Genomic DNA, 19,514 nt, shown 5'->3' on the forward strand with positions numbered 1-19,514 from the left:
TTCAACTAAGCATGACAATTTTTCTTCTCACCCCAAAGAGGCATCTCTTCATCAACTACTCCATGGAGGTAATGGGGTCTGATACATTTGCATTTTGGTAAAAATCCTGGTGGTGGACAGCTTCATTTATGAGTCAATTCTATGGCTAGACCTATCAACATCAGACCGCACTATAGCTCCCATTTTTCCATTTGTTTATATATAACAGGGATCTACAGAGCCCCTCCCCTTCCACACCAGTTCTGTGCCAGGTGTTACAATATTATCAGTCAATGTTTGCCATCAAGGAACTCACCATTTAGCTTTACATGCATAAAGCTAACTTCAACATAGTGCTCTAATGGCTATTCCTAAATAATATTGGTGTGACAAAAACATGAAAAGGGGTATCAATGTGTGAGAAGTAATGTACCCACTATCTGGTAAATGTAACTATAACCCCTTTATACATTACCTCAATAATAAAAAATAAAAAATATTGCAGTGGTCAGAGGAGGCTGCTCTGAATCTCTTGATTTTCTTAATTCACAGAGGATTTTCAGAATCCACTATCTCAGAGAGCAATCATAGAAACAGAACTTCTAGGAATAGAAACTCACATACAGAGGCATTATCAGGCTGCTTTCTCACTTGTAAAAATAGTGACATCAACATGTTAACAGGGAGTAAAGAAAGGATCAAGGGATAAAGCCAATTTCCAGCTGAGTCAGGCTTGATAAAGGGATCTTCCAGAAATTTCACCATTTACTAGTTGTACACATTACTAAGCATGAGGGAGAGTGGTTATTGTAGACAACTAGTGGCTAATGCAACTTCCACCTCATGAAACTAGCTTTTTACTACTTCTTGAGATCTCTGACATAGGTTTGAAAATCAAAATGGATGTGGAAGATGTCAAGTTGAACAAATAAGGAAATTTTGTGATGCAGAAGTGCTATATGTGTGTTCAGTGGCTTGATTAATGTTGATTTGAGTTCCTTACATGATGAATGAAAAGTAACAGGTGAAATATGGAGATGGAACAGAATGACTGAGCTGATATTGAGGAGTAATAGGTGAAATATGGAGATGGAACAGAATGACTGAGCTGAGGTTGAGGCTGACTTAGAAGTGGCTTTGGGGCATAGACTTGGGAAGCAAGTACACAGCTGCATTTCCTATAATCAGAAAAGCTGCTTTCTCTGTCTTCAACTGTGGCAGGGACAGCAAATGAGAACTCTAGGAGGTAGCTGATATTCCAAGGCTATTCCTTTGACTATGAAATCCTAACCTGACTCTATAGCAGCAATGAGAGTTTTGCTACTTCAACACTCAGAGAGGCCCCGTCCCGCTGGAATGTGTGAGCCTGGAAAGCCATGCTGCCATCCTCTGACATTCTTAAATTGATTTGTCATGATGCTATGAAGCAATTGTGTCTTTCAGATCAGAATAACTCTATGTCTTAAAAAAGCTTCTGACTCTGGTTGCAGAGAAATTAAATTAGAATAAGAAATAGAGTTTGATAAGTGGAACACTAACTTTGCCTCCCTGCAGAGAAATAGTTGAAATATAGCCAAAGGTGACCGATGCATTTTTTCAGAGAGCTGGATAAATGAGTGATGTTGATGTCCCATTTTGTAGAGAGATATTCAGAGATATGGGAAGACACAAGACAGGCCATGGAAGCTTTTGTGGCTCCATTTCCTTTCCCCATTCATTATGCTCTTATAAAAGTATTGGTCACACAGATATTGTAAACCTTCACATAGCCAATAGCTTGGCCATACTCATACCTAGAACTGTCCTACAAGCACCCAAACTTAGCATATCTAAAATTGCTGCATCATCCTTCCTCTTAGACTGTCCTTGCCTTTCCTACCAAGCTAAACTCTTTCTGGATTTCTTGCCCCCACCCTATATTCTTGTTTCCAACCAATCTCCAAGGCCCACTAATTCAAATATAATAATTCCAAGTTGGAGGGCTGCCTTCTAGTCAGAGTGGGGCTGTGGGTAGGTAGGTTTTTGGCCCAGTAAGAGACTCTCTGACATCTGTGACAAGTTCTTATCCTGTAGATCTTGAAATGCCCTTTGGCTGGAGTATCTCCTATTAGTAGGTTGTTCAGGCTCTTTGGGTGAATACAGCTACTGCGTGACCACCTAGGCCTCTGATAAAGTCTTCACCCTTGCTTCTTTGAATGGGGAGTAGAGAGCATTTAGCATGAAGCTCTGGATAAATGGGGAATATGGCTGTGAATTTAGCCTGAGAATACACGAATGTTTCCTGTAGTATGTGCTGATGGCTTCCTTTTCTGGCGTGGTCAGTGGCCAGGACTGGGGACAGGATTGTGTTATTGACTCTAACTGACCTTGGGTGGTTAACCCTAATTGTGTTCTTAGAGTTTCCCATGAAGATGGTCAGTGATGGGTCTCCCATGAATGGTCCTGGATGATGCAAACTAGTATAATCCCCCAAGTCCCCTTTCCTTCTGCAGGCACCATTGAATACAAGTTGGGGTGTTACAGAAAAGATGTCTTTTCTAACACTCCTTTGCCTTATTAAGGAACATTATACTGTACACTTTAGTTCTGTGGTATTTAGAGTGAGATTTTTTGTCTATGGGAAAGTATGGAGGAGCAGCTCTCATGGGGCTAAGAGAGTCACCATTTTGTTGATTTCCCACCTTCACTGCCAAGACCTTCACTATTATAATTTAGACTTTAGTTTACACTAAAGAGATATGCTGAAGGCTTATTGGCCCTAATGGGAGGTGGGGGAAGCTTTAGGAGGGGCCTACTGGGACAAAGTAGGTCACTGAAAGTGTATCTTTGAAGGATATATTTTGTCTCCTGTCGCTTCTCTCCTTTATTTTTGCTTCCTGGCTTCCATGAAGTGAGCAGGTTCCTTCACTACACATTTCTGCTCTGCTTTAGGCCTCAAGCTACAGAGCCAGCAAACCTTGCACTGAAACCATGATCTAAACCATGACCCTTTGAGTTCTCTGCACAATGCATAAAGTTGACTAATGTAATAGCCCTGACTTTTCTTTTTTTGGTTCTGCTATCAGTCTTCTAGTATAACTACCCTCAGTCCGTCCCCTTGATTCTGTCTTTATATGCAATCTCTGCTATAAAACCCTTCAATGGGTTTCGTTGTCCTATATGACAGCATCTACTCTCTTTTTGCATGGCTTCTGTCAACAATCTATTATAAAATGTGCTAGGCCATGGCAGCTATGGAGTATATCATGAAGCTAGACATAGTGGCATCTAGGTACTTTAATGTGGAGTTAGGAGGATCAAGAATTGGAGACAAGCCTAGGGAGAATTTGTGAGTCCCAATATAAAACAAAAGCAAAAACAAAATAAATTCAAAAGAGCTAGAGTCATGGCTCAAGTTGTAGAGCCATGACTTAGTAAGTAGGAGGAGTTGGGTTCTACTTTTAGTAGGAAAAAAACAAATGCTATGTAGAGTGCTAGTGCCTGCCTTGGCAAGAATTTGGATTTGAAAGGAATTTTCTTGCTGTGTGATTTGTGGCAAGACATAGAAGAACCCAGTTCTCCCCAAAAGAATTAGGCTGAAAGAAGTAGATTTTTATAGGATCGCATGTGTTTGGGAAAATGTTAAATCTTTGTTGGAGGTACTCCTAAAGTTTTTCCTTTGCATAACTATCTGATGCTGTTAGAAACTAACTACTTGGCCATTTGATAGACAGCTTTCAGACTCATCCATTGTGACTACTTTTCCTAAACAGTCTTTATGATAATCTGGTTACTTGGAAGGCTTCATGAACACTGAATAAACTCTACTTCAACCTTGAAGAAGCCACAGCTTCTGCCTTGGAAAGCCTTGCTCCAGTCATGACCACTGCAGCTTACATTTGGCCTGCACTGTTTCTGGGAGACTTTTCTTTAGCTAATGACAAGTCTTAGGCCAGGTGTGTGGGAAGGAAGACTTTAGAGAAGCTTTTAATTGGTGAACAGGAGACTGTGTACATGTAACACTTATTAGAATTAGAAGCTGGGCACAAGCATCCTACTCTCCTTTTCTGGCTATGTAAGCAGTCTGTTCCTCATTTCTTGGTAGTGGGAGGCTTCCCTCTACTGGCCCCTCTTAGCCTCCCCTCTTGCAACATAAAATCTCCTGGATGCTCTTTCATTGTTTGCTTTTGGTCTTTATCATGGGCAGAGTAGGCTGAGTCAGCAACAAAAAGGACAGATGAAATCCAGGGCTGGAAGCCCCGTGCACCCAGTAGCAGCACCTAGAAGATGGGGTAGAGAGTGACTTCCAAATGTTTAAGTTCCAGAGATTCCATAAGTTGTAGCCCTTACTCAGCAGCTAGTTCACAGCTGAGAAATTCCAGAGAGTGGTCAGGATTGAGACTTAAAGACTGGAAAGGACTGCACAAAGAAGATGAGAAAAGTTAGAGTGTCAAGGATGTGGAAGGCAAAAGACTGAAGGGCCAAGTGAAAGAAATGCAGATCCAGGCTAGTGGGAGAGTTCGAGAGACATTAGAATTAAAAGCTGAAGGATCCTATACCCAAAGCTTGGAGTTGTAACTCTAACAGTTTAGTGTTAGGGTGTTAACACTCAGAGCAATAAGCCTTTTACTTGAACACCTGGGGTTGTAAGTCTCTGGCTTTGAAAACCTAGATCTTGAGGTGCTAGATATCAAGGGTCTAGAGCTACAGCCTCTATCTTTGACAGCCACAGACAATGAGCCACAAGTCACTGATTCACAGGGCAATAAGTGAATGGGTTTGAAAGCCCAGCACATAAACCTCTGAAGTTCAGGGCTGCCAATACTAAGGGAGTTGCTCCTTGTCTATTGGTGATTTCCACTGGAGTACAGCAAAAGAAACCTCGTTCATTCAGTTTTGACAGAGCACTTGTATGTACTGTTTGTCACTTGTACAGTGAGGATGTTAATCTTATCTGATCAGCTTGCTATGAGAACTAAGGGAATATATAAAGGAGTAGATGAATGAACTCATATTTGTACTCATAAAATAACTCTGGCCACACAATATGCACAATATAAGTATTTGCTACTATTACTGCTCAACCATCGCTTTTGGTTGTCTCTTCACCCAGTTATCTCTGTCAGGTGTCCTTCATATCCTGCTTGCCTAGGGAGTCCTTCCCCCTCTCTCTAGCTGATTCCTAGCCATTCACCCACACTTGGTTCAGGAACCTCCCTGAGCTTCCTCTGACACTCCAGGCACATCTCAGCTTTACAATTCTACCTTCTTACACAGAAGTCTCTTTACCAGTTCATTTCCTCATGAGAGAAGAGCTTGAGTTTTATTCATTTAAAACAATTGCCTGTCCCTGGCCTAATGACAGCTATAAGAGGAAATTGTAGTAAAAGTTAGTGGACTGGAAAAATATTATAGTACTATAAAACTCCCTTGTCAAAGCTCTCTTTCTACACAGATCTGGTGGTAACTTCTCTTTATTCAAAAATGTTTAGTCTGAGACAATGTTCAGAATATAGTCCTGTAGTATACTTCTTATTTCTTGGCTAGAGAGCTGTCCTTGTGAGGGCTTGACTGACATAGCTTAAGGTAGGAGGGGCAGAGGGAGAAGAGAAATTAGAGGAAGAAAAAGCAAAAACCCTGATAGGTGAGAGCTATGATCTGCTCTCTGACTTCCAGACTGCCTTACCTCTCTTCAATGAGTGAGCTCTGTGGACTAGAGCAATACAGCCCCCTGGATTATCTGTTCTAAGACACTCGGGAGTTGGTACTCAGGAGGATAGAGGAGCTGAGGGCTTTTCTGCTCTTCTTGTCAAGTGACAACAATAATCTTAGGTCACAGAGCTGGAATTTGCTTTCTAGTACTGAGGCCATTACAGGGTAAATAAGCTCGTTTCAGGGCAAGGACTCTGTTCAAATCACTGGGGAGTTTCTGAACATTTCCATGTCTGGCAGTACCTTTGACAGATTGAATTAGAATGCCTAGCAATGGAACTTAGGTATGAGTAATAGATAACACTGTCCTGTTGGATTCAGTGTGCAGCAAGGTAGAGAGACTGAAGGAGATGGTGCCGGGCTGGCTGAGGAGAGAGAATTAAACTCATTACCCAGTGATGCTGCTAGTTTGGCATACTTCTTATTAAGGAAGGGTTGAAGGTCAAGAGACTTTGCTCTTCCTATCCCCTCTCCGCAGATGAGCAGACTGGCATTGACACTGCCTATGGGTAGTTGAACAGTTTTTTTCAAATCATATTATATGCAGGTAATTGCATGATGTGGTCATCTGGGAGGGGATCTCCCAATTAGCCTATGACATTCATTGTCCAGTTAGAAGATCAGAGCTAGAGGTTTGGGGTGCTATCTAAAATTCCCTGAGGAGGGATATAGGGATAGAAATGAACCTCCACCAAAGGAGGCATGAGCTGGGGAGGGAGGACTCCACTCAGCTCAAATTCCTACAATTCCTAAATGGGAACAGAAACTGCTGAATGTTTTTGTGAGGGAAACCTAGGAGTACCTGGACAAAATGATTGCCATGAAGAGGCCCAGCAACTGTTGGTTCTTTCCTTCCTACTTTCCTCTCTTTCATTCTTCCTCCTTTCCCCCCTTCACTGGTGTTTCATGCAACTCAAAGCACAGAGTATCATACAGTATGAACAAAATTGATACAGTCTTATATATCCTGGAATTCACAATCAGGTAGGGGTGACAGCCCATAGATATAAAAGTATAAATTATAAACAGTTCTGTAGAGTAAAAGAACAGGGTACCTACCATATGGAAAATAAGATTTTTCCATTATATTATATTTACAGGCATATTTTTGTATGTATTAGTGGGGTTCATTCTGATACTTCCATACATTTACACAATGTTCTTTGATCTTGCTCACCTCTCATTACCCTTTTGTTTCCCCCTCCTCTGCCTTCTGGTTCCCTTCTTCCCAAGCAGTGTTTCCTACCTTCATGTCCTTTCTTTTTAAAAACTTGTTCTTGTATATAAAATAAAACACGTGTAAAACAAAACATGAGTCTGGTTTATTGTGCTTAAAATAACACTTCGTATTTTATTTATGAGGAAGTCAAATGTATGCTGGAACCTGTGGCTCGTGGAATAAGAGCTAGCCAGTGGATTTAGGATAATGGGAAATGTAATCCTGGGCTGAGGAAACAGTATAGGTTAAGACTGTAGTGTAGGAAGACACATTGTATTTCCTTTCCTATCCAATATCTTCTCCAGACAGCCTCTGATCACCTGCTTTCTTTCAGGATGTATGCTAGAAGATAAGAATTCAGAAATGAGAACCAGGCATAGTGGTACACATCTATTGGTCCAGCTACTCAAGAGGTTCAGGCAGAAGAAGTCTTGAGCATAGAAGTTTGGGGTCTGTCTGAGCAACAGAAACCCCAATCTTAAAAACAATATAGTAAATAAAGCATGACCCTTAAATTCGAGGAACTCACAGCTTAGTGGATGTATAAGGAATTAGATTGCAATAAAGTTTAGCAGAACTTTCAGGGGAGCAAATTTGATTTTTCTCAGTGTATAAAAGGGTGTATCTATGTGGATGATAGGAGGTCACAACAGGGAGAATTGGGCTTTTGATGATGCTGGATACATAATAACATCTGGAAGGCATTTTATAGAAGCCAAGTGTGTAAATTCATGGAGCCAGTATCAGAGTGCTTGGCAAGCTCAGGAAACAAAGAGTATGGTGAGCTTGGGACCTTAGGTGAAGCATGCACTGTGATGGGGCATGGCTGAACAGAACTACCAAATAAATCTCATTGGGTTGGCTGGAAATGGGGACAGATAAGCTAGATAAGTTTATGCTCCCAGAAAAGCTTTCAATTTACAAGAGATTCCTCAGATAGAATTAACTACCTGGAATTCAATTCCCCTGGAGTGGGAGCTCTTAGATCTCTGAGGACTAGGCAGCTATCATCTCCCAGTACCCCAAGATACCTAGCATTTCAGCTAGAATTCTTGGTGCCTGAGCCCTAAATGATTATTCTTTCATTTCTTCATGAGCCAAAGCCACTTTTCTTTTACCCTCTAAATGAAAAACAAGGACATAAAGGCCTGGAAGACCCACAGCTGTGCTGAAACCCTACCATGCCTCTCTATGTGGTACTTGGAGAACAGGGATTGTACATCTACTAGTCCTCTGCCTGCATGTTCTTGATGCACCAAATGATGTGTGCTGCTGGTTTCTTAAATTCTGTTCACTGTAAGTGGGATGCTGGATTAGGGAAAGGATGAAGTGAGTATGTATGGGTTGGGGTGGAGCTAGGTTTGAGAGAATCTTGTGAAACATGCTTAGGAAGTTGAACTTCATCCTTAGGAAAAGAGGAACTAGTGGACAGTTTCCCGTATGGATAGAACAGGATACAATCTGTACTTTTGAAAGCTGACTCTGTTGGCTAGTGTGGAGTAGGGACTGCAGAAGAGCAAGGTAGGAGTGAGATAAGCACTGGAGTTCACAGGAATATTAGCTTCTTGAGGTGGAGCTTTGCCTTTTGCTCACTGCTTTATTCCTGGGGTCCAAAACAGTGTTTAACATATTGTTAGTACTCACTAAATGTGTTATAAATTGAAAAGGAAATAGGAAGTTATTACTGGACCAGATGAGAGATGGTGTTTAAAGTTGGTCAGTGGCCTGGGGATAGAGAGGAGTTAGGGATACTCATGAAATTTGGAGCTGAAGGAACATTGCTGGAATACTACTGAGTCCAGCACCAAGAACAGAGAATTCAGCAACCAGGCTACAGTGATAAGGTCTGATAAGCTGAGGGTTGACTGGATAGTCTCTATTTTCCATTTTTGGTCTTCCATGATCAAGGAGTCATTGGCTGTATGATATATATCACCACCAGGAAATCTGGCTGGGATACCTCCCTGTCCTTGGTGAACTCTGACACAGTGGCTCCCTGATGCAGCTGCGCTCTTGGTAAATTACTCTAAATCTCAATCTTCCATCTGTAAAGTGATAATAAAGAAAAATACTGAACACAAATTATGATACTTAGGTAGAAACCAGCACATATAAATGTTACTATATAGCTGAAACACTGGCTAGCATCTTTTATCACACACAGAGTTTGGAAGATCAAGGTTCGAGGACATCCTGTGTACAAAAATTTACAAAATTCCATCTTAACCAATGTCTAAGTATGGCAGCAAATGCCTGTCAATCATTTTGGGGAGAAACACCATGTCTGAATGCAATTGTGTGTACTTGACATTCTCAGTGACATGGGAATGTACAAGTGGGAGGATCATAGGGGAATGTGCAATCCAGGCTGTTGGGCATAAAGAAAGACTCCATCTCAAAAAAAATAAGCAACATGAAGGGAAAGGAAAGAAGATGGCAGTGAAACAATAGGGAATCTCTCCAGTACTCTCTTGTGAAACAGTGATTTAGGTTCCTAACACATATTTCTCCCCAGGAGATCAAAAACAACAAATATACGAACAAATAAAAAAATATAAAAGCTTTGGAGAGTCTCTCCTTGCAGCATCGGCCTGAGAGTAGAGCCCGAGGAGTGACCACGGGAGTCATGGCTGGACAAGCATTTAGAAAGTTTATTCCTCTGACCGAGTGCTGGTCAAAAGGAGTGCAGCTTAAACTGTAACCAAAGGAGGCATTATGCTTCCAGAAAAGTATCAAGGAAAAGTATTGCAAGCCACAGTAGTGGCCATGGGATCAGGCTCTAAAGGAAAGGATGGAGAAATTCAGCCGGTGAGTGTGAAAGTGGGTGATAAAGTTCTTCTCCCAGAATATGGAGGCACCAAAGTAGTTCTAGATGACAAGGATTATTTCTTATTTAAGAATGGTGACATTCTTGGAAAGTATGTAGAGTGAATACACCACTGAAGTGGCATCATGTAAAGCTGCCCATTCCATGCAAGTTCTGAGATCTTTCATCATATAAATAATTTCCACATCTCCCTTTTATAATAAACTGATAGTAACTAAACTAAAAAAAGCTTTGGAGAAACTAGAAATAGAAGGAACATTCTTTAAAACAATGATGGCTATATATGACAGACCCACAGCCAACATTATACTAAATGGGGAAAAACTAAAACCATTTCCTCTAAAACCAGGAACAAAGTAAGGATGCCCACTCTCTCCATTCCTCTTCAATACCGTGCTGGAATTATTAGCCACAACAATAAGGCAAGAATAGGACATAAAAGGGATTCATATAGGGAAAGAAGAAATTAACCTACCCCTATTTACAGATGACATGATCTTATGTCTAGAGGACCTCCAAAAATCTCCATCCTTGAACTCCTAGAGCTGAAAAACCAGTTCGGCAAAAATAGCAGGACACAATATTAACCCACAAAAATCAGTAGCCTTTCTGTATGCCAACAATGTACAATCTAAAAGGGAAATCATGAAAACAATCGCCTCAAACAAAGAAAATACTAGCTACTCAGGAGGCTGAGATCTGAGGATTATGGTTCAAAGCCAGCCCAGGGAACTAAAGATTGTGAGACTTATCTCTAATTATCCACTAGAAAACTGGAAGTGGCGCTGTGGCTACAGAGGTAGGGCAGTAGCCTTGAGCTGAAGAGCTCAGGGACAGTGCCTAGGCCCAGAGTTCAAGCCCTACAACCAAAATAAAAAAGGAAAAATACCTAGAAATTAATCTAACCGAACATGTAAACGATCTTTATAGCAAAAATTATAAAAATCTGAAGACAGAAATGAAAGAGGACACCAGGAAATGGAAATACCTTCCATGTTAATGGATGGGTAGTATTAATATTGTAAAAATGGCCATACTGCCAAAAATGATATATAAATACAATGCTATCCCTATTTAAAAAAAAACAAAACAGTGTTGTTCTTTACTGAGATAGAGAAATCAATCCAATAATTTATGGAACAACCAAAGACCTAGAGTAGCCAAAGCAATTCTAGACAAAAAAAAAGGGAATGTGGGCAGTAACATAATACTAGATTTTGAACTCTACTACAGAGCCATAATAACAAAAACAGCTTGGTATTGGCACAAAAATAGACTCAAAGATCAATGGAACACATTAGAAGACCCAGAAATAAAACCACACACTTGGAGTCATCTGATATCTGACGAAGGAGGCAAAGATATATAGTGGAAAAAAACATAGCTTCTTCAATAATTGGTGCTGGGAAAACTGGACAGTCATGTACAGCAAACTGAAAGTAGATCTCTGTCATTAAGCACTAAGACCAACTCAAACTGGATCAAAGACCTCAACATCTCACCTGAAACTTTGCAACCCCTGGAAGCGAGAGTAGGAGAAACACTAGAACTCATAGACATAGGTAGAAGCTTTTTGCAAGGAATCCCAAGGCACAGAAGATAAGGACAGAGACTTGACAAAGGAGACTACATCAAAATAAAAAGTTTGTGCATATTTAAGGACATAGTTACTAAATTAGAAAGACAGTCAGCAGACTGGGAGAGGATCTTTACCAGTAATATCTCAGAAAAAAAGGCCTTATATCCAATATATACTAGGGGCTCAAGAAACTAACCCTTCCCAAACCTTATAAACCAATCACTAAATGAGTGAGGGAGCTAAGGAGAGATTTCTCAAAGAGGTAAGAATAGCAAAGAAACACATGAGAAAATGCTTATCATCCTTGGCCATAAAGGAAATGCAAATCAAAACAACCCTGAAATTCCATCGCACCCCTCTCCCCGTGGATTGGCCAATATTTTGAATTTGAACAACAATAAGTGTTGGTGGGGATGTGGGGAAAAAGGAACCCTATTGCACTGCAGTAAAGAAGTCTGTCTCCTGGTGCCTCAACAAACTAAACATAGACCTTTGGTACAACCCAGCTATACCATTCCTAGGCATCTACCCTGAGCATCATAAAACAGGATATGATAAAGACCTGCATATCCATGTTCATTGCAGCACTATTCACAATCCAAGATAAGGAAACAACCTAGATTCCTGCAATAGATGAGTTAATCCAAACGCATGGTGCCTTTATACAGTGGAATTTCACACAGCTATTAGAAAGAATAAAATAGTGTCATTTGCAGGGAAGTTGATGAAATGGATAGAACTAGAACAAGTCATGTTAAATGAGGTAAGCCAAAATCAGAGTGACAAATGGCACATGTTCTCTTTGATATGTGGAAGTTAGATCTAAAATGCATTGGAATATGACAAATTACACAGAATTCTAGACATTCATATATAGTGAAACCAAACAAGGATAGTCTTAGGAGAATCACAAAAATGCAACACTGAAACACCTCTTTATGTGTACATAAAATAATATACATACTGAAGCAAATTACACAGCTAAGGAAACAAAGGACTTTTTAAAAATGTTTTTTCTTTTTCTGATGATTGTATAGTCGTTACCTTATATATGGTGTATTCATGTGCATATCTGTGGGAGGGTGGTGGGGAGAGCATAGAATCAGAGGAAAATGTGTGAAAAAGTGCAGCAGTGGTACTCAAAGGACATTGATTAAAGTGAGCTATACAACTTGTGGGTGGACATGGAGGGAGGACATAGGAGAGAGTGAGAAAATAGATGACACTATGAAAGGAAATGTACTTACTACCTGATGCATGTAAATGTAGCCCTTCTGTATATCACCTCTATAATAATAAAGTAAATTTTTAACAAAAAAAAAGAAAAAGGAATTGAGGGCTTGTCTCACTCACATGGTAGAGAACCTGCCTTAGCAAGCATGAGGTCCTGAGTCCAATCACTAGTAAGGCCCCCAAAACATAGTACTTTAACATAGTACTTCATGTCTATGAAGATCCTTGTTTATGTGAATATGAATTCAGAAAAGAGGAGCTTTATCTAAAACATTAACTACTAAAGAAAGGAAGAGAACCGATTTGTCTTTTGAGTCTATTCCCATATGATTTTTTTTTCTTGGAAATGGAACTTCCGAGGAAAGGAGAAGCTTCTCCTTCTGACAAGAGAGCAACAGTCTTCATGGCTTCCTGTCTGACTTCTTTAGACTGGGCCAGAAAAGGGGTGCTTTTCTCCAAGCATAAGTCTGTGCTTGGAGACACACAAGACAGCCAGATGGCTGCAAACTGTATGTGATTAAAGAGAATCAGATCCGTTCCCCTTGCACCTGGAGCCCTGTTGACTCTCATCGACCCCTGAAGATCTGTCTCCTCGCCATGAGAATGCATTATAGGCAGACAGGGTGCCATAGTGCTTTGGAAATAGAGGCACCTAGTTTCATGCCCTCGCTCTGCCATCTACAGGGAAAACTCCCCATATTCCAGGACTGGGGGAGGGAGGTGATAGCTAGGGAGCTGTGGAGGACTGGGTAACCCTGAGGAGAGCTGCTGTTTGAGAGCACTATGGGCAGAGCTGGCACATGAGATGTCTGTGGGGCGCCAGTTTGTCTGTCCCTCTGGCTCTGCAAGTGTCAGCTGGGACCTCCTGATGTGACTCTTTCAAGGTTAGCTTCAACAAGGAAGGAGCAGGACAATTTTCTACTCATTATAAGTTGACATTCAGTAACTCTGGATAGAAGCTTAAGCTGGTCAGGGCAACCTTGAAATGTAATTTTACTTCTACTCCCAAGAGTTTTATTTTCTTGTGAAATTATTAGGGGTTATTTTTTTGGAGGGAGGAGGAAGAAAACCTTGTTAGAGTAAAAATAATTTTTCATCTACAATTACGTGTAGATTCACATGGTGCATTTGAACCATGCTGCTCTTGTTACCACCAGCCCAGGCCGTGAGGGAGCTAGCAGGTCAGTTGGTGTGTAAGGTATCTTCATGAGTTATTGGGAACACTTCTAACAAATCTTGCATCTCAAAGAATTAATAGGAATGAGTCTCAGTTATGATTACAATAAAAAGATCTCTCATATAGTACAGATGATTCTTTCCCAAGCCTTTTTGTGCTTGGGCATAGTGGCGTAAGCCTGCAAACCTAGCAATTTAGAAGGCAGAGATCCAAGTATTATACTTTGAGGCTAGTCTGGGCCACAATTTGGGGGCATTTAAAAAATTATGTCAAGGCATAGACTTCTCTCAGCTGATCTGAGTTGGTAGGATTTGGCCTTAATTTTATTTTTACTTATTTTATTTACAAGATTATTGTCTTGTGCTGCCTTCAGCTATGTGTCCTTGTCTCTTTTGGTGATAACAGTCAGTGTTATTACTGTCCAGATGTATTATTTCATCTTGAGGTTTGCAAGAATATTTTTAAATCTTTAAGATTGAGGCTAGTCTGGAGGGAAAAAAACAGTATTGGATCAATGTCTGGTTATGGTGGTTCCTATTTGCCATCCCAGCAACATGGGGATACACCAACAGAAGCTAGAAGTCCAGGCAAAAGCAGCACTCTATTTCAAAAACAATCAATGCATAAAGGAGCTAATGGAGTGGTCCAGGTTATAAAGTTTTGCCTAACAATTGTGAGGCCTTGAGTTCAAACCCCAATAACCCAAAACAGCAAAAAAAAAATCAAATGAATGGAACTTTTTGTGTTTGGCAAGCAATAGAAGACTAGTCCCATTTTAAGATATGGACACTGGGGACTCAGTAATTGATTGGTGATTTGTGGTTTTTTGTTTGATTACTTCCTCACTATGAGCTGAACTGTGTAGGAATTCTGATTGTATTGACTTGGGTTGTCTTTGTCATATGCAGGAAGGCTTTGGCCTACTGCCACTTGAAGATAGTATATTCATGCTGAAATCCATTTCTCTGTGTAAGAGGCCAGTAAGAGCTGGAATAGGAGCCAGTACCTGGTTTGTAGGCTGTTGAGTGTACAGGTAGCTTATTGCCTAATGCCCCAGGGCTACAGTAAATTAATACCCTATGGTCTCCATGCCTCTGGCAGAGATGGAAAGGAAGATTGGGAAAGTGACATTTCTGTAAATAGCCACACCTGATTCTGAGAGCAGAAGGCTTGACATGTCCCTCTTGCCTCATCAATTACCATCAACCTTTTGAAATGGGAAGCTCAGGGGAGAGAATCTCTTCACACTCTTACAATTATTTATAAACATCTCATCTTGGGAGCCTGGTCAGATGTCAGCAGCCTCCCTCTACATGAGTTTGTGTTGTTCCAGGCCCAGTGGGACACGCCCCTCATCCACTTCACACACACAAAAGAGGCTTTGCCAGGCAAGGGGGCAAAGTGTAGACATGGAAAGGGAGACACTGGCCAGTGCCCAATTTTCTAACAGAAACATGCATCTTGTACATGGTGAATGCTGGCTGAAGAGCCAATGATAACCAAAGGCAATCACCCCAAAGCTTCATAGCATGCCTTGCAAGAAAATGACCTGTGTTCAAATCCTGGTTGTCTTTTGGAAAGAGACTTTGCCTGGAAATTTGAGATCGGGAAAGACAGATCCACACAGATAGAGATGGGGGCAAAGACAGCAAGAGAGATTCCCTATAGATAAACTCCTCTCCAAGTGGAAGAGATTAGGCAGCCCCTTTGAAATCCATTTACAAGCTAGGTGCCTATAATTCCAGCTACTCCTAGACGCTCAGGAGACTGAGATCTGAAGAACAGGGTTTGAAGCCATCCTGGTCAGGAAAATCTCACAGACTCCAATTAACCACCAGGAAACTGCAAGTGGTGCTGTGGCTCAAAGTGGTAGATCCCTAACCTTGAGCAAAAGAGCTCAAGGGAAGTGCCCAGGCTCTGAGTTCAAGTCTCATGACCCACAGGGAAAAAAAAGCTATTTGCAAACTGTATGGTTCCAGTTAAATTACGTAAAGCTTTTTGTCTCAGGTTCTTCATCACTGGGATTGTTGTGAAGTTTGAGTGTAAAGATCCAGCTTCACATATACAGTAAGTCACCACTATATGGTGGCTTTTCCTACAAGGCACAATGACTCTATGTATGTGATTTTGATAGAAATAAGCCTGAAGAAACAGGGATGATATAGGCAGTACATGCAGAAAATTTTCAGAGAAAGGGAAACTTCTTAAAACATAGAGAGACAGATATGGTGGTACACACCTGTAATCACAGCAATTGGAATCCTGAGGCAGAATGATTGCCAGTTCCAAACCAGCCTGGGCTACACAGTAAGACCTTGTCCTAGAAACCTTTGAGAAGAAAGCTTTTCATGGATACATTAGAGGCACTGGTCAAGGCAAGGAGAGGAGTAACAGAGTTAACTGGGTGTTTGATGTGTTAGTTATTACAGTGTATCTGCAGGCAGTTTGCTTTGGAACCATCTTGATCAGAGATGAGCAGAATGCATTCAGTGTCAAGGCCAGGCTATTGTTTGCTGTTGGACTGTGCTGTGAGTGCATGTGTGTTCAACAGCTAGTTCAATCCCAGCCAGAGTGAGGAAGCTGCCTGCAGTCACAAGCAACCATTCTTGTTGGGGTGATTTACCAATAATAACCTCAAATATTATATCTCTAGTAAATATTTTTGTATTTATCTCCAAGAGACATTGACTTAAAAAGCATACTACCATCACTAGAATGAAAAACCTTGACAATAATTTTATAATATCATTAAATATTGAGTCAGTATTCAAGTTCCCCCAATGGAATTTTATGAATTGGGATGAATTGTATGAATTGGGATGGGCCACAATTTGGGGGCATTTAAAAAATATGTCAAGGTGTAGACTTCCCTCAGCAGATCTGAGTTGGGATTTGGCCTTAATTTTATTTTTATTTACAAGTCTAAATATTGTCTTGTGCTGCCTTCAGCTATGTGTCCTTGTTTCTTTTGGTGACAACAGTCATTGTTATTACTGTCCAGATGTATTATTTCATCTTGAGGTTTGCAAGAGTATCTTTAAGACTCTAGTACTAATTAAATCCAAAGCCTAGTACTTGCAAATATTTTACCATTCAAGCCAATCCCAGTCTCTGCATTCTGTTTTGACATAGAGACTCCTAACTTGGTCTGAGCTGGTCTCAAACTTGTAATCTGCCTGCTTCCACCTCTTGAATATCTGAGATTGAAGTCATATACACCATGCCTGGGTACAAACATGACATTTTAGTTCTTATTCCTTCCTCATTTGTCTGATGGAATCTTTCTATAAGGAAATTATTCCCACTTAAACTATTTGATTACCTTATGTTATAGTTTAATCTGGAAAAGCAGTTAAATGTTTGAGTCTCTGCATTTATCATTATTCAGAATGGTGTGTTTGGTTCCCTTACGTCCTCCAGAGTTGACCAAGGTGATTTTTTTTTGTAGTACTGTTAGGAACTTTCAGTTCATGTGCTTTCTAGAAAGAAAAGATGGCCAAGTTTAGAATTTCAATTTCTTGAAAAGCTTTAAAAACTTTTCAAATAAGATCTTATATCATAGTTCCAATTCGAGTATATGGCTAGGGAATTTTTTGATTCGATCTGGAATATGTTCCTATTGTGGTGAAAAATCTTAGTTCTTAATGACAATGGCATAGATGCTTATGTTCTTTATTCTCGTTTATGGTAGAATATGTATCTCTCTCTAAATATATACCCTATATATGTAAAATGTTTATATAGTTTGTGTGTGTACATTATCTATATGCCACTAAAACTGATTTTTATAAAACATCAGAATAATAATTTGAGGCTTTTATATACATCTTTTTCTTTCTTTTTTTTTTTTTTTTTTTTACAAGTTCTGGGCTTGAGCTCAGGGCCTGAGCACTGTCCTTGGACTTTTCGGAAATCTAGAGCTCTACCACTTGAGCCACAGCACCACTTGTGGCTTTTTTCTATGTATGTGGTACCGAGGAATCGAACCTGGGTCTTTGTGCATGCTAGGTAAGCACTCTACCACTAGGCCAAACTCCCGGCCTATATGTATCTTAATACAGATGCACAATTGAGTTAATGCATTTTCGTAGTGTTTGAAATAATCTATCTCCCCATCAAGTGGTCAATGTAATAGCCTTGTTTTAGCCTTGATTTTTTTCATATATTTTTATTGTAATTAATAGAAGGGTTACATGATATTTGCCAGATAGATGGCGCATTTATTCCCATACATTGATACCCTTTCATATGTCTTGGTCCACATTTCCCTCCCCCCCTCATCTTGTTTTCCCCCAGTCCCTATCCAATTTCAAATGACCAAATACAAATATATCCGATATATCAGGTAACAAAGTGAGATACTGTAACAATATGAGATAACTAAGGGACAGCAAAAGAGATGAGAGATAACATAGTACCTTAAGGACAACGATCATTCATTATATGGCTTATGTTTCTATATCCTAGAGGTCCTTTCATTTAGCGTCCTACTATATGGCCTTTTGTATCAAGGTTTTGCTCTATTGCAAATCTCTGCTAGGAGAGCCCAAGGTTTCCACTGATTATGATAAATGAGGGAAACCATTGAGCATATGTTCCTTTGAGTCTGGCTTACTTCACTTAATATGATTTTTTCTAAGTCTTTCCATTTCCTAACAAATGGGGCGATGTCATTCTTTCTGACAGCAGCATAGAATTCCATTGTGTACAAATACCACATCTTGTTGATCCACTCATCAACTGAGGGACATCTAGGTTGGTTCCATATCTTTGCTATGGTAAATAGTGCTGCAATTAACATTGATGTGCTGGTGGATTTAGTATGTCTTTGTTTCTGGATGATTGGGTAAATGCCAAGTAGTGGAATTGCTGGGTCATAGGGGAGCTCTATGTTTAGTCTTTTGAGGAACTGCCATACTGCTTTCCATAGTGGTTGAACGAGTTTGCACTCCCACCAACAGTGTAGTAGTGATCCCTCCTGGCCACATCCCCTCCAGCATCTGTTATTAGTTTTCTTGATCCTGGTCAGCGGCATAGATTATCTAGTTGGGTCAAAAAACAGGATCCATCGTTCTGCTGTCTTCAAGAGACACATCTTACCCCCCCAAAAAAACATTTTTTGAAAGTGAGAGGTTGGAATAAACTCTTATCAAGCTAATGGCCCCCATAAACAGGCTGGAGTTGCCATCCTCATATCAGATAAAATAGACTTCAAACTAAAATTAGTGAAAAAAGACAAAGAAGGTTACTACATACTACTAAAGGGATCTTTCCTCCAGGAGGAAATAACCATCCTAAATATCTACACACTGAATCCCGGAGCTCCGAACTTCATCAAGCAAACTTTACTGTCACTGAAACCATACATAGATCGAAACACAGTGATTGTTGGTGACTTTAACACACCACTCTCACCTTTGGACATATCAACATGGCAAAAACTCACCTGAGAAACCTTAGAATTGAACAACTATATAGACCAACTAGATCTAACAGACATCTGCAGATTATTCCACCCAGCAACAACACAATATACGTTTTTCTCAGCAGCACATGGAACATTTTCCAAAATAGACCACATTGTCCACTAGACAGATTCAGAAACACTGAAATTATTCTCTGCTCTCTCTCAGACCACAAGGGCATCAATCAAATTGAAACTGAACACACAACTCCACCAACGAAAACCCTGTAACTCATGGAGATTGAACAACACATTGTTGAATCACCAATGGGTCATCGAAGAGATCAGAACAGAAATCCAACAGTTTATGAAATTTAACAAAAAGGAGCACACAAAATACCAGCT

At 40.3% G+C, this 19,514-nt stretch overlaps 1 long non-coding RNA gene and 1 pseudogene across 2 annotated transcripts in view; both read left to right on the forward strand.

Annotated features, from left to right (window-relative positions):
- LOC150053170 (uncharacterized) overlaps positions 1-19,514 on the forward strand; it is a 195,847-nt gene that overhangs the window by 108,578 nt on the left and 67,755 nt on the right. The window lies entirely within an intron of this gene.
- LOC150053172 (10 kDa heat shock protein, mitochondrial pseudogene) lies at positions 9,516-9,944 on the forward strand (annotated as a pseudogene).

The sequence above is a fragment of the Megascapheus bottae genome, chromosome 16 (assembly GCF_031878675.1).
Source record: "Megascapheus bottae isolate mThoBot1 chromosome 16, mThoBot2.hap1, whole genome shotgun sequence".
In the NCBI taxonomy this organism is placed as follows: domain Eukaryota; kingdom Metazoa; phylum Chordata; class Mammalia; order Rodentia; family Geomyidae; genus Megascapheus; species Megascapheus bottae.